The 23,782-nt window shown below is 43.8% G+C and overlaps 1 pseudogene; it reads left to right on the forward strand.

Annotated features, from left to right (window-relative positions):
* Positions 1 to 2,003: 2,003 nt before the first annotated feature.
* LOC137036395 (uncharacterized) lies at positions 2,004 to 3,906 on the forward strand (annotated as a pseudogene).
* Positions 3,907 to 23,782: the final 19,876 nt, after the last annotated feature.

Raw genomic sequence — 23,782 nt, forward strand, 5'->3', positions numbered from 1 at the left:
GAAGCTGAATGGTTCATTGTGAATGAACTGCGCTGTCAGTTCAATGATTAATGTGATTTTGTATGTTCGTTATCTGTGTGCAGAGAGTATAGAACAAGTGTATTCTTTGTTGTGCGCTGTAACCCGGAAGCCCTAAGAAACCTTTTCTGGGATAACCTTTAAGTGCGCATGTGCAGACTGCCAGCGCCATATTTAACTGTGTGTAAACAAAGCCTAGCATAAGCTGAGCTAGCTAAAACTAACGCGGTTGCATTACAGTCTATGTAAAGCTAGTAGCATTGCTAAAGAGCTAAGGGCTAGCATAGCATTTTGTGGTCTGAATGCAATGTTGCAGTGTTGGAATGACTTCTTTCTTACTGAACTTTAATTCACTCTTGTGCTTTCACCTCCCTCTCTCTCTAACTTACACATCTTATCTTTTCTCATCTCCTCCCATTTGAGAGAACGTGACAAATGTTAAATTAATAAACCTGTTTTGTTAATCTCATTTGTTGAAGGGTTGTCTCTCTCCTAAATTTACTCTAACTACAGGTAAACACAGTTTTGTTTTATAATTAGCAATCATCCTGATTACATTTGAGGACATTTCCTGTTATTTGTAACTGCTCTTATTGATTTTAATGACATCTGGGAATATGAATTTTTGATTTTGAAACTTTAATTTGATTTCAATTTTAATTGAAAATCAAGTTCATAATCAATTTCAGTTTAGCTTTCATATGGTATGGATATTTGTGGATAAATTTAATGGTAGTTGCTTACAAACATCTGGCAATTTTAATCATTAACTAATCATTATTGCTTTAATTAGTCATTAATTAGGATTTGGGCTTCCCTAATTCAGATGATACTTGATTGATTCATTTGATTATAATTGCTCTCAATGTTTAAGGCTGAACCCATTACAATTTTAATTCACAACTATAATTTCCAAATTTGAATTCAAAATTTCACTTAAAATAAAGTGTATTCTCAGACTTTCACTCCCTTAGTCTTTGATTTAATTCATTTATTTAAAGGAACATTTTGGGGTCTTCCTCAATACTTGGGTCAGTTAACTTGTCCTGCTAGAGCAGTAAGCCAACCCCCTAGGTGTAGCGACTCCCTAGCGCCACCACCCTGTCAACCCTGTAATTTTAAAACTTCACCCTCTGCCTCTCTCTCTCTCTCTCTCTCTCTCTCTCTCTCTCAGCTGTCCTCTTCTGGTTTGACTACTGCTGATGGGTTTTGGAATTGTACCTGTGAAAGTCATAAAAGCAGAGTGTTATATATATTTAACAAATATTTGGGAAACGGAACACTTCTTTTAAAATAGTATGACACTCACTTTACCTTCCCTCCTCATCCTGTTATCCTACTCAGCCTAGGCTCAAGCAGGTCCACAAGGAGACTGGTAGGTGTCCATAAACCCCGAGCACGCACCTAGAAGCGCTTTGAGTGGTGCATGGTTGTCAATCCTACTAGCTGAGAAACCAATACTGTCATCGTTGTTGTTTTTCTTTCGCCCTGAAGGGAATTTTAATAACAATCACAGTCTTGGTACTTTGAAATCCTTTTTGATTTTTGAAAACCCCTGTCTAGAACCATCCTTCTAAATTAAATTTTACAAAACTCATTCTGCAAACAGTGTTAAAGACAGAAACTTCATTTTATAGGGAAAACTGGAAGCACCCCATTATTATTCTGCTCTTCGCTAAATGCTATTCTGTTGTTTCGTGCTCTTCTTTTCTTCTGCTCTTCTCTAGCTGTGCTACCTGTGTGTGCTTACTGATTCTTTTCGCAGAGACTCCGAGTTAGAAGCACATCCACGAGAGGACCACAGTCGAGAACCAGTCTTACCTGCACATTGACACACTCATTACTCATTCCCATTAGCCCACACTTGACATTGCACCCTTACACCTTTGATTTACCCTGCTTGTTTGTTTTGTTTCGTTGTGTTTTGTTTTGTTCTTTTCTTCAAGGTCTGTGTCAGTTTAGATCTCCCTCGCAGTTCCAAAAACATGTCTCGCACAACAGACCCTGCTGGACACTGGGAGGACCTGGAGACCTGGCTAAGTGTTGTAACAGACAGCATCCTACCTAAAGCCGCTGAAACACTAAAGCATCAGACACAGGACCAGCTGGATGACAACATAGCAAGCCTCATGAAACAAGACCCAAGCCAGAGCTACAGTCACAAAGAACTAGCCAAGATCACCGGCTCCTTAAGCGGCACACTCATCGCCACCCTCAAACTGAGCGACAGGCAAGCCGCCCATCGCCAGCAGGAGCTGACACATGCACAACGACGCATCGAACGGCTGGAGCTGGAGGCTCAGGAACGACAAGAAGGGCCTGAAGAAGTGGAACAAAGCGCAAAAGACGAGATCAACAGGCTAAAAGAGACCCTAGCAGCTACTACGCAAGAAATGGAACGAGGCAGAGCAGACTACGTTGACCTCTCCGACAAGCTACAGTACGCAGAACAGCTACTGGAAAAAGCAAAAGCTGACTTCAGAGACAAGAACAGCCGAATTAAAGCTCTCGAAACTCACCTGAATGAGTCAAGAAATGAGGTCGGCCGCCTAACACGTCAGCTTGACTACATCAAAGAAGAGTCCGACAGTATTAAAGAGGAACTCAAGCATGCATATGAATTGCGCTGTGAGCCGTCAAGAACACGTCGGACACCAACTTCACCTTTGCCAAGCAGGACCGGCTGATCAGAAGGGGGCAGTGCCAAAACCGTCACCAGCTCCCTCCGAAGAATCCTACCTCCCCACTAAACTAAAAGAATTTGCTCCAGCCAGCCACAGATCATCTCATGGCTTGGACCTCAGAGACCTTGACAAGCTTGCTAGAAACATTGGTAAATTCACTCCAAATGTGCCAGGTAGTCCAAATGTTCAGAGTTATCTGCAAGATATTGACTTCCATCTGGAAATGAGACCCAATGTCACTGACAAAGATAGACTTTATTTGCTCAGAGCCACATCCAGCTCTGAAGTGCACAGCTTCCTGGACCGGCAGCCTGCCCACACAAAGACTGATTACCACCTGCTCCGAGAAGCTCTCATTAAAAAGTTTGCCGACCCTGAGTCAGAACAAGGACTAGTGACTGCCCTGGAAACAAAACAAGGTCGTCATGAATCTCCTCAAGTCTTCTATAGCCGACTCAGGCTAGCGTACTTCGGGTCTCGCAACGAACAGAATATGGAGGAAGAATTGAACTTCAAAACTCTCTTCCTGAGAAACCTCCATCCTGGGGTGAGCCACCATCTGGGCGTCCTTGCCTGTCCACGCACAATGAGTGCTCAACAGTTGAGAGACTTGGCGCACAAAGCTTACTGCAAACAGAAGATGGCCTTAGAAAAGGGCACCAAAACCACCACAGTTCTTGACTTCAACACTCATAGTCAGGGGCTGGCCCTAAAGGGCACCCAGCGTCAAGACCTTGCCAAGCCGACACCCAAAGAGTGGAATGCATCCTCGTCCAACAGAGAGTGGGACTCCCACACTGGTACTCAACCTAAACAGAGAGACAACCGCTGGGATGGACCACGTGGACGACAACGCTCACCTGGACGTCAATGGGAAAATTCATGGAACCAATCAAGACCTCATGAGAATCATTGGGAGGAAACTTGGAGTCAGCCAAGCTCATTTGGAAACCCTAGAGGGAAAAGCTCATGGGAATCCAAGGGAAAACGACAATCACACCCTGGAGCAACCAGCCCAAGGAATCGACAAAAAAACTCACAAAGATTCCAAGCTGACCGAGCTCAAAATGAATCCATACCAGAACAAAAGACTTCACCTTGTTTCGACTCTCAAGAGCTGATGAAAATGATGATGAAAGAGTTCTTCCAACGAAAGGAGGACGACCGGAAGTGGGAAAAGAAAGAGAAACCAGATTCCTCCTGACTAGTGGCCGGACGAGATGGCAGCGACCACCTGACTCAACAGACCACAGAGAATAGTTCCTCACCTATCTCCCAGAGAACCACAAGCACCATAACTCCAAACGGACAAGAAGTCCCACCTGAACATCCCACAAAACAGTCAGAAACTGATCCAACACCTGATGGGTCAGATCACAGCAGCATCCAACAAACACCTGCTGTGGAAACCACTCCAGTTCCTGAAAGTGCTGTCTTGGTCATCTGCCACTCCTCCGAAGAAAACGAAATAAATGCTGACATCCTACCTCTCTCATCCCAAACTCCAGTCCCACAACTCCTGGGTGATCTCATTGAGAAAGGTATAGCAAGAAAGTTCTACCTCTTCGTTATCATCGAACAACACATCAAGGTTGAAGCCCTCCTCGACACTGGAGCTGACATCACCCTAATGTCAACAGAACTCCTTGAAGAAGTCCAAAGCAGAACAAAGAGGTCTAATGGAACCTTTAAACTTCAAAGGTGTGAGCTAAACCTCCAAGCATATTCCCACACAGGCCTACAACTAAAACATGTGGCCCCAATTCACCTAACTGTGGGACCAATGAACCTTGTTCACCAAGTATACGTCTCACCACTCAACACATATCCTCTCCTCATTGGGAAAGACCTGCTTAACCGCTTTGAACCCTTAATAGACTTCAAACATCTGAAGATATGGACTCAAGTCCGTGAGCCTCTTCCCCTCCAGTCAGTAAGCTCCAACGAATCGCAGTGTCAAGTCACAGACACCGCCCCCCATCCACTGACTGACGATGCAAGTTCAAAGCCAAGAGCCAGTTCCACTCCAAGCAACAGGAACCAAGACCCATTCCTCTGCTCATTGCAAGCGTCTGACTCAGACTCAGGTTCCCTCCGAATCATGACTGCCATAAATGTCCAAGACAAAGATCTCAATGACCAAACCAATGCCCTTGCCAAAGCAGGTGCATCACATGGAGAGCCTTGGAAATTCCCATCCCTCCCACCCAACCCTTCAGTTGCAGCCATAACCCGCCACCAGCACGCCGCTGGCGCGCAAACCCCCGCCTCCTCCCATGTTGACCTCTCACCTCAGTTTGCTGCTGATGATCTCCTCACCCTTCAAGCGTCGAATCCAACGCTGCAAACCATTGTCGCTCACATCTCCGACCCGATAACTCATCCCATTTCCACCTCCGACCTATCCAAGTCCTCTGATCTCCGCCACCTTCACTCAATCAAGCACATGCTGCATCTCAAGGACGGCGTTCTCACATATGTCCCTGAGCCCCTAACTGCGCCAAAGCTTGTAGTTCCTCAGAGCCAAAGGGGGATGATGCTGACACACGCCCATGATGCAGCAAGATGTGAAGGAATACGTAAAAGGATGCCTGGTGTGTTGCCAGTTCCAACCGGCAAACCCAAACCACAGAGCACCACTACAACGGAAAGGAATGACCTTCCCATGGTCAGACCTCCAAATAGATTGGGTAGGACCCCTGCCACGGTCAACACGGGGTAACAAATACTTCCTCACCGTGGTGTGCGAATTCACAAAGTGGGTAGAGTGTCTCCCAGCTCCCAACGATACAGCAGAAACAACAGCCTGCCTGTTAATGAACCACATCTTCTCAAGATTTGGATTGCCTCTCAGAGTCAACTCTGACCAAGGAACCCATTTCACCGCTGAGGTTATGCAGGATGTATGGAAACTCCTGGGCATACAGGCCAAGCTTCACATAAGCCATCATCCAATGTCCTCAGGGCAGGTCGAACAGGCCAACAAGACAGTGGCAAGCATGTTGAAGAAGTATGTGTCCACCAACCAAAAGGATTGGGATATCAAGCTCCCTCTGGTACTGATGGCCATCAGGGCCACCCCTCACCGGTCTACCGGAGTAGCCCCATTCGAAATGATGACAGGGCGACAAATGACACTACCACTACACCTGCTGCACTAACCTGGTGACATGAACCTCGTCACCGCCTACTCCACTCATCAGTATCTGGAAGAGTTGCATCAGCACCTGAGAGCGACTTTCGCCTTCGCACAACAAAACCTCCAAAGAAGCGTGGAAGGTCGTAAAGCCTACTACGACAAAAGGGCCTCTAACCAAGAACTCAATGTCGGAGACAAAGTGTGGTACTACAGCTTCGCCCAGCCAAGGCAGAAAGCTCCCCATCGCCTGTCAAAGAAATTCCTACCTCACTGGACAGGACCACATGAAATCGTGGACAAGCTCTCACCTGTCGCCTACCGAATCAAAATCAAACAAGGCCGCAATGAGCCCGTCCTCCGATGGGTCCATCGAAACCAGATAAAGAGGCACCAAGGTTCCAACCGACAGGAAAAGGGGGAGGTGTCAGGACTGAAAACTCGAGATTCAATTGCAAGTGACAAAACTCCTTTATTAAGGAAATGCACCAGAAAAAGTGAACAACGTGAGTGGTCGGAAGAATGTGGTACAGCTGGTTCTTTGGCGGCACAGGGACTACAATGGGCTGATCGTCAAACGCAATCCAGCGCTGATCACCAGACAGATAAACATCCACTCAGAACAGAGGCTGGAACACCAGACGAGATAAACATCCACTCTGAACAGCGGCGAAACTCCAGACGAGATAAACATCCACTCAGAACAGCGGCAGGAACCCAGGAAACGAAAGGCAGTACTGAAAGGAACACAGCGTGAGCACACAGAACAATCCGACAATGAATGAACAAACACAGAGACATTAAATAGCAGTGCTGACAAGCAACAGCTGCCGCTGATCACCGATCAGCGCTCGTGAGTTTCCCAGCAACCACACGTGACAGTCAAGACACACACAACCACACACACACACACAATAACAACAGAAAGGAATCCACAGACCTGCGAACCGTGACAGTACCCCTCTCCCTAGGAACGCCTCCTGGCGTTCCCGTGGACCGTTACCTGTCGATTGAATTCATCGATAAGAGAGTGATCCAATATGTCTCTAGCAGGCACCCAACTTCTCTCCTCCGGACCGTAACCTTCCCAGTCCACCAAGTATTGAAATCCGCGTCCCCTCCGCCTTGAGTCCAGAATACGTTTAACCGAATAGACAGGTTCCCCATCTACGAGACGTGGCGGGGGGGGAACCGGGGCAGGCGGATTAAATGGTGAACGAAAAACAGGCTTAATTTTGGACACATGAAATACCGGATGAATTCTCCTGTACGCCGGAGGAAGTTTGAGGCGAACTGCCACTGGACTAAGGATCTTAGTGACAGCAAACGGGCCAATGAATTTAGGAGCAAGCTTATTACAAACGGTGCGAAGAGGAATGTTCTGGGTAGAAAGCCACACCTTTTGACCAACGACGTATTCGGCAGGCTTAGACCGGTGGCGATCGGCCTGAGCCTTAGTGCGCTCCCGCACCTGGAGGAGAGCCGTTCTAGCCTTCCTCCAAGTGCGAGAACACCTCTGGACAAAAGCGTGAGCGGAGGGGACCGCGACTTCGGATTCCAAACTCGGAAAAAGAGGTGGCTGGTATCCTAAACTACCTTCAAACGGAGTTAGGCCCGTGGACGATACAGGTAACGAGTTATGCGCGTACTCAACCCAGGAGAGCTGTTGGCTCCAGGAGGAAGGATTCTGAGAGACCAAACATCGCAACACTCGTTCCAAATCTTGGTTGGCCCTCTCAGTTTGACCGTTGCTCTGAGGATGGTAACCCGAGGAAAGACTAACATTCGCCCCCAGTAAGCGACAAAACTCTCTCCAAAATTTGGACACGAATTGGGGACCCCTGTCAGAAACCACGTCCTTCGGGAGGCCATGAATGCGAAAGACATGATCAATGACAGCAACCGCTGTCTCCCTGGCAGAAGGTAATTTGGGCAGGGGAATAAAATGAGCCGCCTTCGAGAACCGGTCCACCACGGTTAAAACCACCGTGTTGCCCTGGGAGGAAGGGAGGGCAGTAACGAAATCTAACGCAATATGGGACCAGGGTCTCGAAGGAACTGACAACGGCTGAAGGAACCCTGCTGGAGGTCGATTGGAAGTCTTACCAACAGCGCAAACTGAACAGGCCAAAACAAAACCACGAATATCTTGAGCCATCGAAGGCCACCAGAATCGTTGCTTAACCAAATAAGCGGTACGATTGACCCCTGGATGACAAGCGACCCTGGAACAATGACCCCAACGGATAACATCGGACCGCAAGTTCTCAGGCACAAATAAACGACTCGGTGGACAACCGGACGGAGGCGTTACCCCTTGTAAGGCACTGCGGACCTTCGATTCGATCTCCCAAATGACCGCAGAGATGACCAGTCTCTCCGGTACGATGGAATCGGGAGACGGACGTTCGGAACGATCAAAAATACGAGACAAGGCATCGGGCTTGGTGTTTTTGGAGCCCGGGCGGTACGAGATGGAAAAATCAAAACGACCGAAAAAAAGAGCCCACCGAGCCTGCCTAGAGTTCAAGCGTTTAGCAGATCTAATGTACTCTAGGTTCTTGTGATCGGTCCAGACGATAAAAGGTACCCCCGACCCCTCTAACCAATGACGGCACTGTTCCAAGGCCAACTTAACTGCCAACAGCTCTCTGTTACCAATATCGTAGTTGCGTTCGGTGGGAGTCAAACGATGGGAAAAAAAAGCGTAAGGGTGCATCTTACCGTCCGCAGAAGAACGCTGGGAGAGAACCGCTCCAGCCCCAACCTCTGACGCGTCGACCTCCACCACAAACTGACGAGAGGGATCAGGGGTCACCAAAATGGGAGCCGAAACAAAGCGGCTTTTTAGGTTGGAAAATGCAGCCTCGGCTGCACTAGACCACCTGAACGTCAGCTTGGTGGAGGTCAAGGCAGTCAAAGGAGCGGCCAGCTGGCTGTAATTGCGAATAAAACGCCGGTAAAAATTGGCAAAACCCAGAAACCTCTGTAGGGCCTTACGGGAGTCTGGAGTTGGCCAATCCACCACAGCCTGAATCTTGTCGGGATCCATACGCACTCCCTCGGACGACACGATGAACCCCAAGAACGGAACTGACTGTGCATGAAAAACGCATTTCTCCGCCTTGACAAAAAGCCCATTCTCTAGCAGCCTCTGAAGCACTCGTCTGACATGCTGAATGTGTTCCTGGAGAGACGAAGAAAAATCAATATGTCATCCAGGTAAACATAAATGAACTGATCAACCATGTCTCTCAGCACGTCATTGATGAGTGCTTGGAAGACCGCGGGAGCGTTGGAAAGCCCAAAAGGCATAACCAAGTATTCAAAGTGCCCCCTGGGGGTATTAAAAGCGGTCTTCCATTCATCCCCCTCCCTGATGCGAACCAAATGATAGGCGTTGCGGAGGTCCAACTTAGTAAAAAAGGAAGCTCCCTGCAACCGCTCGAAAGCTGAAGACATCAGCGGCAAAGGATACGTATTCTTTGCCGTGATGTTATTCAACCCCCGATAGTCAATGCAAGGCCGCAGGGAACCATCCTTCTTACCCACGAAGAAAAACCCCGCGCCCGCCGGAGATGAGGAAGGGCGGATGATCTTGGCTGCTAAAGAATCAGAAATATATTTCTCCATGGCCTCCCTCTCCGGAACGGAAAGCGAGTATAACCTGCCCTTAGGCGGAGACGTACCTGGCAATAAGTCTATGGCACAGTCATAGGGACGATGTGGAGGAAGAGAGGCAGCTCGAGACTTACTGAACACTTCCTTCAGGTTCAGGTACTCCTTGGGCACGTTAGACAGGTCCATGGATTCCTCCTGCAACACAGAACACAACACAGACGAACAGGCAGACACCAAACAACACGCATGACAAAAACTGCTCCACGCACGAACAGTGTTCAGTTGCCAGTCAATCTGAGGGTTGTGACGTGACAGCCAGGGATGACCCAACACCACAGGAGCCAGAGGGGAACTGATTAAAAACAAAGTTTAATCTCCTCCGTATGATTACCCGAAGTGATGAGTCTTATGGAAACGGTGCTCTGGATGAGTGAGGGCATAACCTGTCCACTGAGTGCTTGCACGGTGATAGGCTGAGGTACCGGAATACCCAGCTGACCCGCCAGCGAAACGTCAATAAAACTGCCCTCCGCTCCTGAGTCCACCAAGGCCTGGCAGTTATGGAAAACGTTGGCCCATTGTAGTCTGACCGGGAGGAGAGTCGCTGAAGAGGATTTCTCAAAAGAAACTCCACTCGTCAATAGCCTCAAGTCTACTGACGGGCTCTGGCTTTTACCGGACAGTTGGAAACGACATGTCCACTTGCTCCACAGTAGAGACACAATCCATTAGTCCGTCGACGCTCTCTCTCCTCCCTGGTCAGCCGGGTTCTGCCCACCTGCATGGGTTCGTGATCTAAAACGGGGCTGACCGTGTCGCCGGCGAACTCCCGCTCCGGGAGGGAACATGAACGCCTTTCTTGATTACGACGTTGCAGACGGCTATCCACTCTAATGGCTAATTCGATCAGTCCATCCAGAGTTGTGGGTAAATCCAACCCGACGATCTCCCGTTGGACACGATCAGCCAACCCATGCAGGAAGTGGTCCCACTGTGCCTCCTCGTTCCATCCTGTCTCTGCCGCTAGGGTGCGAAAATCAATGGAATAGTCAGTAACTGAACGATCACCTTGTTGCAACTCCGTCAGTTTACGAGCCGCTTCACGTCCCGAAACGGATCGATCAAACACCCTTTTTAACTCCTCTGTGAAAGACTGGAAGGAGACGCAGCATGATGATTGACTCTCCCACACCGCTGTTCCCCAGAGCGCAGCGCGTCCCGACAGCAACGTGATCATTAACGCCACCTTGGACTGCTCCGTAGGAAACGACGTGGGTTGAAGAGTGAAAAACAACGAGCACTTCGTCACAAAAGCTCGGCATAAATGTGGCTCACCAGCATATTGGGCAGGAGGTGGAAGACGGGGCTCTGCGCGATGATCCGGCTGTGCTGCGGAGGGGGGAACAGACGGCGGGGTGGGCACAGTGGGCGCTCCGCTGATGTTCGATCTAAGTTGCTGGAGCTGGGCAGTAACCTCCGACACCTGTGCCACCAAAGCTTGTACCGCACGACCCGTAGCCAAGATCTGTTCATCCTGTTGACCCAAACGAGTATTGTTACTAACAATGAAGTCTCTCCACTCACCACTTGCTGAATCCATCGGGGTCGGATTGTTATGTCAGGACTGAAAACTCGAGATTCAATTGCAAGTGACAAAACTCCTTTATTAAGGAAATGCACCAGAAAAAGTGAACAACGTGAGTGGTCGGAAGACTGTGGTACAGCTGGTTCTTTGGCGGCACAGGGACTACAATGGGCTGATCGTCAAATGCAATCCAGCGCTGATCACCAGACAGATAAACATCCACTCAGAACAGAGGCTGGAACACCAGACGAGATAAACATCCACTCTGAACAGCGGCGAAACTCCAGACGAGATAAACATCCACTCAGAACAGCGGCAGGAACCCAGGAAACGAAAGGCAGAACTGAAAGGAACACAGCGTGAGCACACAGAACAATCCGACAATGAATGAACAAACACAGAGACATTAAATAGCAGTGCTGACAAGCAACAGCTGCCGCTGATCACCGATCAGCGCTCGTGAGTTGCCCAGCAACCACACGTGACAGTCAAGACACACACAACCACACACACACACACACACACACACACACACACACACACACAATAACAACAGAACGGAATCCACAGACCTGCGAACCGTGACAGGAGGTTCAAACCCACTGACACAGACCAACAATCCCCTACTCTACACCACTAATGACTTTGTCATTTTAGGGAAAGTTTTTACTTTTATTTTTCTGGTTTTGTTTTACACAACACTTACACATGCTCCTCCACAGCACTGCTAGGAACAACCTCTAGTAGAAAGGAGTTGCTTCACACATGTGACACTCACTTTGCTGTAGTAAACTCAGTGTCCTTGTGCCTCTTTGTGTTTTCTTTTCTCTCTCTCCTTATGCTTTCCCTTCTCCTCTTTTGCTATCATCAGTCTTCCTCCTCAGCTTGCCCATTATCGATTCGAATAATATTTACCGGCTCAAAGACGTTGTGAATGTTTGATTTTGGCAAGGGAACACCTATGTCAAAATACACACTCCTGAGGTCGTGGCGTACCACGACAACAACAAACAGTTGTACCTGGCCCCAAACCTAAAAATGTGTACACTCATTAAAGATATTCATTACCTTTGCCCGAGTAAACCATTCGTATTTGATAATACAGAGGGCTTCTGCGGCCTAGAATCAATTAGACCCGACACTAGCTGCCACACGCATTATCCTGCCTAACCAAACTCTCTGGATCAATGTCCCTAAGGGCTCGATCCTCCACATCGACGATCTTGCAGTGTATCACGGCGATGAGCACTAGGCTGAACTCGAAATCTCACCGTACTTCAAACAGCATTCCTTCATCCTCAATCCAGAATCGGAAGAGAGGATCAGGGAGGAAGGAACGCAACTTATTGATCTGACTCCTGTCGACACAGCCTTAGAAGCTATAGCTCGCCTTCCGCCCGCTGGCGTGTCATTCATTCGGTCTTGGTCTGCTGCTGACACAGCGCTTTGCTTCTGTACTACTGTATGATATATTGTGACCTTGACACTGGCCTTCATCCTGCACAAGCGAGTGAACGCCGTGCAAGAATCTTTCGATAGATGCACGTCAGGCGTCCCACGCATTTTCCGACGTGATAGAACTGACCAAGAACCTGAACGCGAGAACTCAACCAACCTGATTTTACGCCTCTACCTCCTCGTCGAACCACTGACAATTAGATTAGTCAAAACCACCAATTACAACTGATCTTAAACAGTACGACCCTATGTTAGTTAAAGTGTTCCTAACCCGTTTATTCCAAGATACCCAAGTCCTTCACCAGGATTCAGTCAGGTGAGGGAAGCGTTGTTTGTGTTTTGTGTTTGTCTGTTCTCTCTCTCTGCCTCTTGTTCCAGTGCCTGCCGACGTTCGCACCAGGAACCTCGCCAAGCAAAAGGGGGAGTCTGTAGGGACTCGTTCTACAGACATTACCAAATGGCTTTATCAGCCAGAGGCATGATTGAACAAAGCTTCATTTGGTCCAAAAGATCCATTTCCTGACAGGAAAAACCTAGCCTTAACAAGTGATGACGCGACTTCTTTTAACAAAGGACTCTGTCTAAAGGACTTCTTTGCTCATCAGCAATAAACTAATCAGAACCTACATTTACATTACATTTACATTTATGCATTTGGCAGACGCTTTTATCCAAAGCGACTTACATTGCATTATACTATACATTTGTATCTGAGTATGTGCAATCCCTGGGATCGAACCCATGACCTTGGCATTGCTAGTGCCATGCTCTAACCACTGAGCTACAGGAAAGCTATCACGTGGGTCTGATCACATTAAATCTATTGATTCTCTCACAAAACCCTCTTGTATTATCGGACGGAACAGGAAAACACCCATCAATGGATTTAAAGACGAATCTGTCCTATCTATGCCTCCCTTGTGTTGAACAACTCATCCTGACCCGGTCACTCGTGACTCCGGTCAAAGTTTAAACTATGCTTAAGGACTCAATCTTGAATCTCAAAAGAGACAATTGTCGATTACTTAAAGTATTAACTATATTCAGAATAACACTTGATATGATGTGATTACTAACATGTTGGATTCAATGCATTATATGTTTGTATTCCTGTATGCATCTTCTTTCTCTTATAATCATTGTTTTAATTAGGTCAGTCTAGTAATATGTGTGTAAGAAGTGTGTCGTGTTTGAGCTCTAAATGCAGAATTTATAATTCTCTGTAATTCTGTGTGAATGAAACATTGAAATTCAGTATCAGGAAAATATTAAGAAACTTTATAAAGTTGTTAATAAAACAGGAGAATGTTGCACCAGCCAGCAGCATCCTTCAAAGCTTCCGCGCAACCCACAGGGCTTTCCCGAGAAGACGACACCTGAAAGACAGCCAATCCAGAACGGGATTCCGCTGTACACGAGTCACGGAACAACCCGATTGCCCCAGCTGTCAGAGCAAACGCAGGTACAAGCAAACTTCTCTCTCTCTTGCTGGAAATTGGTGAAACTCCTTTAAACCTAAAGAATCAAGCCAAATCTCTGCTTTTGTGATTTTCCTCAGGTTATGAGTTAAGTTAGCACTGAACTTGGGACTTTTCATAACTCATCAACTCCGCGAATGTGTGTGCATGTATGTATGTGTGTGTGTGTGTGTGTGTGTGTGTGTGTGTGTGTGTGTGTGTGTGTGTGTGTGTGTGTGTGTGTGTGTGTGTGTGTGTGTGTGTGTGTGTGTGTTTAGCCTTAGTTTCCTGTAATCATTAGAAGTAGTCAATAAACCTTGTTTTGATTTTCACATATACGAGTTTCTTGTGCTGTGTGTCAAATTACTGCCTTAAACTTAAAAGATCAAGTTACCTCTTGCTTATAATAATATAATAATTATAATAATAATAATCATAATAAAATATTGTTACTGTTGGCCACAGAATAATATTTTATCCAGAATTGGTAAAATACTCTAACCTCAATTTTCGCTGGACGAATAATTGATGAAGTGTTAAATATTAATTCTGAATCATTTACAGTGAATCATTTACAGTTGATTCAATTCTTATTCCCTGTAACAATTAAATTGAGCTAATAAATGACCTAAGGTACATTACAACGACGATGGGACCAGGGACAGCATTGTACATGAATTACCAAGAAACCCAGATCCTATCGAAGGAAGTGTAGTGAAATACTATTATGAAATTATATTTATTCGAAACAGGAGGAACATGTTTGATGTATATATTGAACAAGACACCACAAGTGACAAAATTGGCGTGTTCTTGATGAAATGTAGAGCAGATAGGTTACCAATTTTGGGCAACTTTACGAGGGGAAATTTTTACTACAGTCCTGGAGAGGATGTTGTGGAGACAATTATAGATATAAACTGTACTGAAAATTTCCTACCAAAAGTACCAATTCATCAGCAGAGGCCTATAGTTTACTATGGTCAATTTGATTACTCAAGGTTTGCAAAATGAACAAGACGAAATCGAGAAGAAACAAGAACAAGATGAGGAAGACAAGACAAATCACGAGAGTGGAAGAGACATGGATGGATCCGAAAGCCAAAGAAATGCTTAAATTACTGAGACAACAACAAAGAATTAATTTGAGGTTAATCATGCTTATCAAACAATCATGTATGTTGAATACTTTTATGTGTGACTTGGAACAGATTACAAACGAGGTTGAAGCTTTGAACACAGAAGCTTCAGCGCCGGATGATTCTGAATACTGTGTGTTGTAGTGAACAGCACATTCTAGGGCCCAGTTTATGGCCGGGCCTCTCTCTGTCCGTAACAGTGGACAAAGGTTTGCTACATTTTGATTAGATCTCGGTGGACTAACACAAACAAACTGTCCTACGGCATCAGATAAAGATGGAAGGACAACATCCAGACCTCTCTTAGAGGGTAAGAAGAAGACCTCTTGTACCAAGCCTGGGAAGGACAAGGCTTCTCATTGGTCCACAGGCAGTTACTGCCCTTCACCCATCTAGACATTATTTCCTAAAGTTGGCCAGAGACTGCCATAAAAATTCCTTGGGACCTTAGCAGAAATGGGTGAAACAAAGAGAGATAACAAAGATCCATACGAATCCATTCAAAACTATGTTTGAAAACCTTAGAACTGATGCAAACTACACATCCATTTGATACTCATTCACCGAAATAAGTATTCTCAGTGACAGCCATTTGTAGTGCAACATCTGATACAAATACAGCTGTTAATGTACAATTGAATGACATTTCAATCTTTTTCCATCATGTTTAGTCTCTATTTGTTTAGAATATTGCCAAAGGTATTCTGGTGGTGGTTTGGAAAGTGAGAAATGCATTGGTAAACTTTAAAGACACTGTAAAGACTTCCAACTTTGTGCTTTATGCAAATGAGTTCCACAGGGGAGAGAAGGGTGGGCCACACTGTGTGTGTCCCATCTGATGCCAGCAGCCAATCACAGCACTCAAATGGAGAAGCGCCAAAATGCAATCTCCTCCTCATCGGAAAGGGATAAAGGTACCCTTTCTACCGACACTCCTTGTTCTGAGTCTGCCTTTCAAACAGGGAAAGACATAACAGATATTGTTCTGAGTCTGTCCGTCTAAGGGGATAGACATAACAGATAGATCGTTCTGAGTCTGCCCTTCAAACAGGGAAAGACACAACAGATACACCGTTCTGAGTCTGTCCTGCACGGGGACAGATATTAACAGATACAACACCATTCTGAGCCTCTGGTCCATCCAAAGAGACAACAACAGATCCCATGATCTGAGTCTACAGCTTGTGAGGCAGCAACAGAGACGACCATGTTCTAAGCCTCCAGCTTTTGAGGAAAGAGACATTAACCAACACTTCGTTCAACACTACGTTTCCGTCCAGCGAGACAGTGACGACATCTGCAACAAGGTTAAGCTCAGGAGAGCAAACCTTCACTTCAAGGTACCTTTGTCTGCGTGTTCCAGATTGTTAAGGACCTTCTGCACCTACGCCAGGGCCTAGTCTGCGTGTTCCAGATTTTAGGACACTTTGGTGCTCTAGGAGATCAGCATCCCACAGAGCTTCGTGTTCAAGACTGTTGAAACAGATTCTGGCTCCTCTCCCCACTGCATTGTCACCCGGCACAACCAGTGGAAGACGTCACCGTCATCGGACTCGACCAAGTGGAACGTAAATATCACTTAACCAAACCTCTTTCCAGAGACCTTGGCATTGTTGTATTTTATCAGTATATAATTTCCTAATTTCCATTAGATGTAATATAGCTGATGTTAGTTAATAACAAATAATCCTTTGTTTATTTGTTAGGTGCATAATAAGGTTCTCCACCTTATTATTTTCAGAGAAACAGTTTATCTTTCCCTAAGATAACGTAACTCTTCCATAGCCACACTCAACTTAATCACTTGTATTCTATGTATCTTATGCACTTTATTCCTTTATCATTCATGGTATTCATTTAGTAGTTGTGTTAGTTATTCTTGTTTATCTTTTTGTTAATAAAATTTATTTTATTACACTTGTGTCTTCCTTGTGCTGATAATACAGAAAAGGCTCTACAAGTAATCAATTTCACCAATCTTTCAGATAAATCAGCTAACCACTTTACATTAATTCTAAATGAATGAAAGCCCTTGTAGGGAGTGAAAGACCCTGACTGGTGCCCTGAACTAGGGAAAGGGGGGGAAAGTGGTTATCTGATGTACTCATAACCACACCTTAAGAGACGTGTGATCCAAAATCACAACGTCAGCGGTGACGTGAGTACCAATCCCTATTTTACTTCGCGTCCTTGGATGGACAAAGTAAAAATCATTACAGTGTAAAGGCCAAAAGGTTAAAGAGTGCATACTGGCCAAAAATGTATTCGTTATTTTTTTCATAATTCTTCTTCTAGAAGTGATGAGCTTAGCTAATCACAATGTATGTTTCAGTTGCTAGGCGAGAGGCATTAAGAGGAACTAATGTCAACAAAGATATATGTTTTTCTGCAAGTTAGCAAAAATTGGTGTGTTTAATGCAAAGTTAACGTATGTTTTTTACCACAAGTTAACTGAAATGTGTATCTTTAGTGCAAGCTATGTGCCTTTTGAGGAATTAGAATACCGAGTGTGAAAGGCCGTTGGGGCCAAGCTAACAACATGTGTTAAGACGTGCAGCATGTGTGTAACCCGTGGATGAACTTTGTATCTTACACTTTGACAAACAAGGAGATGTTTTTATGTCAGGAAAAGGATGTGATCAGACTATATATACTGGAAGTTGTACAATAAGAAATTGCCACACCTCGGGTGAAGACTTTACTCGCTTTTATGTTTTTTGTAACTTTTATTTTCTGTTTCTTGTTATTAAACCGAAGTTATATAAAAAACTTTTATAACAAGACTCAGAGTGAAGTTATTTTTACATAAGACTATTATCTGAACCTGCAAATACTTTACCCCATCGAGCCTCAAGAGCACCGGACCTGACTGAGCTGGTGAGGACTCCACCTTGAAACTTCTGATCGTCACACAGCACTCTCAATCCTAGGTAAGATCAAATCTTATTGATGAAGTTAAGGATTATAGAACTGTTTGTGTGATTTATTAGAGGTTGAGGGGGATAACAAATACAACAATTGGGAAGCTAGAGACTTTAAAACAGCAGATGGCAAACCCATAGCTCACTCTAACCTAATAGGACAATTGACTAAGGCAGTACAGTTACCCTCCGAAGTGGCCATAGTAAAGGTAAAAGGTCACGCAACAGGGGATAGCGAACAAGCCAAAGGGAACAGAAAAGTAGATAAAATAGCCAAAGAAGCAGCAAAGGCCCAAATCAGACCGATGTTCGATATGGGTCAGGTAACTATGACTGTACATATAACTAATATACCTGACATTGACATTAAGATCCTGCAGAGTCAACCGACACAGGCTGACTTAGAGCATTGGGAAAACATGGCTGTGCCCCAGATAAAGAAAGGATCTTGAGAGATGAAAAAGGAAGAATAGCACTTCCAAAGTTAGGATTAATAATCCTCATCAGACATTACCATGGTTTGTCACACACAAGTTGTACCAAAGTAGGTAACACTTTATAATAACTGCACACTATGAAGCATTACTTAAGCATTAGTTAATAGTTATTTCATCACTTATAAAGCATTAATAGACATTTGTAAGTAGTTTATAAATACAGCTATAATTGCTTTATTCTTGATTTATAAGCATATCTATAATGTGTTTAATAATTGTATTTTCATACTTTATTAATAATCAATGTATCATTTCAGAATGTGCAGATTGACTTAACGTACATGCTGTTAAGTCAACCTGCACATTCAATGCTGCCAATATGTATTTTGAAATACCTTTTGGTAATTATAGATCGATTTTCAAAGTGGCTAAAAGTATTCCTGTGTGCGAAAGAATATGGTAAAGATTCTAACCAAAGAAATAATTCCTCGATTTGGCATACCTACCACTATTGACAGTGATAAGGGGACACCATTTGCATCGAAGTTAATGCAGCTTTTAGACAAAGCGCCATCAATTACATGAAAGTTCCACATCCGGGATCGTCGAGCAACGTCGAACATCTGAAACAGTCCCTCAAGAGAAGGCTCACAAAAGCCGCCATAGATACAGGGAAGAAATTAGTAGATTTATTAACCATGGTGTTGACAAAGAAAAAAATGACTCCATCTTCCACAACTAAACTCTCACCATTTGAAATACTAATGGGCAGGCCTTTCCCGACTCCATGGGTTAAAGGTCATGCAGGCATTACTTCCCTAGGTGACCTGGAGGTGATACAGGAGGACTACGTAACTTCCCTCATTGAGAAACTTAATTCCATATGTGCTGATGTCTCACTGTGTCTTCCTCTTCCCTCAGAAAACCCCACTGACCATTTTTGTTCCAGGACAAAGTGTGCTGATCAAAAGCCTGAAGCCAACGAAGGTGGGAGAACCGAGGTATCTTGGACCAGCCATTGCGATCGCAGTAACCAGGACAGGAGTTCTGACAGATTACCAACCGCAGTGGATACACGCTTCAAGAATAAAGCACTGTCCAACAGGAGAGCAGGCAAGCTCCAATTCAAAAATAAAATCTCGAACTGGGGTTCACCTTACTGCCTAACAGGGAGGAGGAAAAAAACTGATTAAGCAGAGGAAGGAACTACCTCAAATAATGAGGTGGGGGTAATCCAAAGCGAGATATATATATATATATATATATATATATATATATATATATATATATTTCATAGTTTAAACTCAAGTTTATGAAACAATGGAAGTGCTTTGTTTGTGTTAAAAAATAACGCTTTTTACCACTTTATTTACAGAATATTCATTTCCAACACATGTTTACAAGAGCACCAAATGCATGCATGTTTTGTTAATGCGAAATAAATTTTTGTGTGTGTGAGCAAACAAAGCCCAAAAAAAAAAAAATTATAAAATACAGTTGAGGTTCAACAACTAGAGTCACATGGATTACTCTAACAAAGTCTTTACTGTCTTTCTGGAACTTGAAAGTGGTAATTACTTACAGCAGGTATCAGTGGAGAGACATAAATATCTCTGATTAGTTAAAAAGAGATTATTTTGTGTTCTGAAATTGAAAAAAAAAAAAAAAAAAAAAAAAAATTGAAGTAATTGACAGGCATTTCATTTTTGGGTAAATTAACCCTTTAACAATTCTCACACTTTGATTTAGTTCAGATCTGTAATTTCATACTGTAAGTTCTATGACTATTATTCTAAACATGAAAGGTAAAAAGACAAACACTGTTGGTGTGCTCAAACTTTTGTCAGGTAGGTTAAAACTATATTTTACCACTTTTAGCATTACATAAACTGAACCAGTGGTATCCAATCTTGCAATTGGAAGGCCACCTTCCAGAAAAGTTTATTAACAGCCCTAAGCAATCACACCTGAATCAGCTAATAAAGGTTTGCAAAATCACTCAAATCTGTGGGAAAGTGGCCCTCCAGGAACAGAATTGGATACCTCTGCACTGAATTCATAACCAGTGTGGGGAACAAAATAGCGATACATACCAAATCATCTGTTGTGGGTGTCTTCTTGTAGTTGTTTCCGTGCTGACAAGCATATATCACCCTTCTTTTCACAGAGAGTGGGACATGTTCTGAATAGTCTTCAACGTTCCACAGACATCGTGGTGTCACTTTCTGTTTTTTGTGACTGTCATCAGACCTGTTATGAGGAAAAAGACAATTAAAAGGCAAAGCAAGGCAATTTTATTTGTATAGCACATTTCATACACAATGGTAATTCAAAGTGCTTTACATAAAGAAGAAGAATAAAAATAGAACATAAGGAATAGAAATAACAGTAAAAACAGATAATTTTGCTATTTGGATTTAAAATGCATTAAAATTCAGAATCATGATGATACATAAAAGATATAAAAATACATTAAAATGAAATAAAAACAGGAAAATAATTTAAAGAATAAAAAGATAATACGTATAAAGTAAAGTGCAAACAGTTCGGACATAGCACAGTGCTCAATGCAAATGCATAGGTAAAAAGATGTGTTTTGAGTTTGGGTTTTAATGTGGCTACTGTTGGAGCACACCTGATCTCTTCTGGAAGCTGGTTCCAGCTGCGGCTGGCGTAACAGCTAAAAGCAAACTCTCCCTGCTTTGAGTGAGCCCTTGGTATTTTTAAGTGAGTTGATCCTGATGATCTAAGTTATCTGTTAGGTTTATATTCTATGAGCATATCTGCAATGTATTGTTGAGGTCCTAGGCCATTGAGTGATTTATAAACAAGCAACAGTACTTTAAAATTAATTCTAAATGCAACTGGAAGCCAGTGCAAGGACCTGAGGACTGGTGTGATGTGTTCATGTTTTCGGGTTCTGCTCAGAATCCTGGCAGCAGCATTCTTTACGAGCTGCAGCTGTCTTATGGTCTTTTTGGGAAGACCAGTGAGGAGCCCATTACAATAATCCACCCTGCTGGTGATGAAAGCATGAACAAGTTTCTCTAAGTCTTGACTGGAGACAAAGCATCTAATTCTTGCAATATTTTTGCTGATTTAGTTATTGTCTTTACATGGCTACTGAAACTCAGGTCTGACTCCAAAATCACACCAAGATTCCTGACTTGATTTTTAGTTGTTTGACCCCTAGAGTGAAGGTACATGTTCACTTTGAGAACTTCATCTTTGTTTCCAAACACAATGACTTCAGTTTTGTCTTTGTTTAACTGAAGGAAGTTTAGGCACATCCAATTTTTAATTTCATCAATGCATTGACACAGGGAGTCAATGGGGCTGTAGTCGTTGGGTGATAGGGCTAGGTAAATCTGGGTGTCATCTGCATAGCTGTGATATGCAATTTGGTTCTTTCTCATTATTTGGCTGAGTGGCAGCATATATAGGTTGAACAGGAGGGGTGCAAGTATTGAACCTTGAGGGACTCCTCATGTCATGGATGTCCACTCAGACTTATGGTCACCGATACTCACATAATAACCTCTCCCTTGTGCAAGGATGTGCTGATCGCCTTTCTGATATTATTAATTTTTTTCAGAGAAGAAGGAAGCAAACTCACTACATTTGCTGTCTGAGAGCATTTCACTGGGAATCTGACTTGGGGGGTTTGTTAGTCTCTCTACTGTAGCAAAAAGAGTGCAGGTGTTGTTTAAGTTTCTGTTTATAATATTTGAGAAGAAGGTCTGTCTAGCTTTGCCTAATTCCACATTGAAAGCATGAAGAATATCTTTATAGATGTTATGATGGATTTCAAGTTTTGTCTTTCGCCACATGCGCTCAACTTTTCTGCATTGTCTTTTCATATTTTGCACTGCTGTTGAGTTTCTCCATGGTGCTTTTTGTCTGCCACTTTGCTTCCTGACTTTCACAGGAGCAATGTTATCAATAACATTCTGTACTTTTGACTTAAAAGAATCAAGGAGAAAATCAACAGAGTCTGCAGATATGCTTGGTGTTAAAGATATAGCCTTCATAAACAGTGCACTAGTGTTCTCATTTAAGCATCGCTTTTTGACCGAGACAGATCTAGCTTCAAAAGTCGGACAGATCAATATTTCAAAGAAAATACAGAAATGATCAGATAGCGCTACATCCTTAATTACAATGGATGAAATGTTTAGACCCTTACTGATAATTAAATCTAGAGTGTGTCCACGATTGTGTGTAGGTCCATGTACATGCTGAGTCAGATCAAAAGTATTCAAAACAGTTATGATTTCTTTTGCCATATTGGATTCTGCATTTTCTATGTGGATGTTAAAGTCCCCAGTAATAGCAAAACAGTCAAACTCTGAGGAAATTGCTGATAACAGTTCTGTAAAGTCCTCCACAAAGGCTGGAGAGTATTTTGGAGGCCTGTAGATAACTATAAGTAGAATGCGAGGAGCACCTTTTAATACAATACCCAAGTATTCGAAAGACAAGTAATCACCAAATGACACTTGCTTGCATTGATAGACATATTTAAATAGAGCAGCTACACCTCCACCTCTCCTAACAGCTCTGCAGTAACTCATAAAAGTAAAGTTAGGAGGGGCTGTTTCATTCAGGATTGTTGCACTGCAGCTGTCTTCAAGCCATGTTTCATTTAGAAGCATAAAATCTAGGTTGTTTGTGGTTATTAAGTCAATGACTAGAAGTGATTTATTTTTAAGTGAGCGTATGTTTAGAAGTGCTAACTTAACAGTCTTACTTTCTGTCTCTACAGTAATCTTTGATGCTTTGTGATTGACGTGTAATAGGTAGCAGATTAAATGGGTTTGCCAAACAGTTTGAAAAGGCCTTAGGCTTTCTATAACGTAATAAAACAGCAATAGAGAAAGCTGCAGGCACACTGGGTTCCCACTTGTTCTGTAAACATTTGATAAAGTCACTGTTATCATAGCGGGGACCCGACACAAATCACTGAGAGCTGTTATCGGTTGTTTTTGATTCACCTAGAACAGATGAAGGAGGGTGAGGGCGCTGGCGTTGTGGCAGGGGCCGAAGAGCTCTCGCAGGAGGAGGGGGAGGTCGAGCTGGGCCCACAGGCTTTGGTGGTTTCGGGGCTTGACACTTTTTTGCATGAAAAAAAGCATGAATAAATACTGCAATAAATGTATTGCTCACTGTTAGTTAATGCTTTAACTGTTCTTAAATGAGACCTTATTGTAAAGCGTTACCCTCTGCTACCTATTATCCTCTTACACTGCATATTTCTTTATACAGAGAATTATACTATATTTGTTTTAATGTGTTTTCAGTAGTGAATATGTCTGAAACAAGATCA

This window comes from Chanodichthys erythropterus, chromosome 14 (assembly GCF_024489055.1).
Source record: "Chanodichthys erythropterus isolate Z2021 chromosome 14, ASM2448905v1, whole genome shotgun sequence".
Classification (NCBI taxonomy): Eukaryota; Metazoa; Chordata; class Actinopteri; order Cypriniformes; family Xenocyprididae; genus Chanodichthys; species Chanodichthys erythropterus.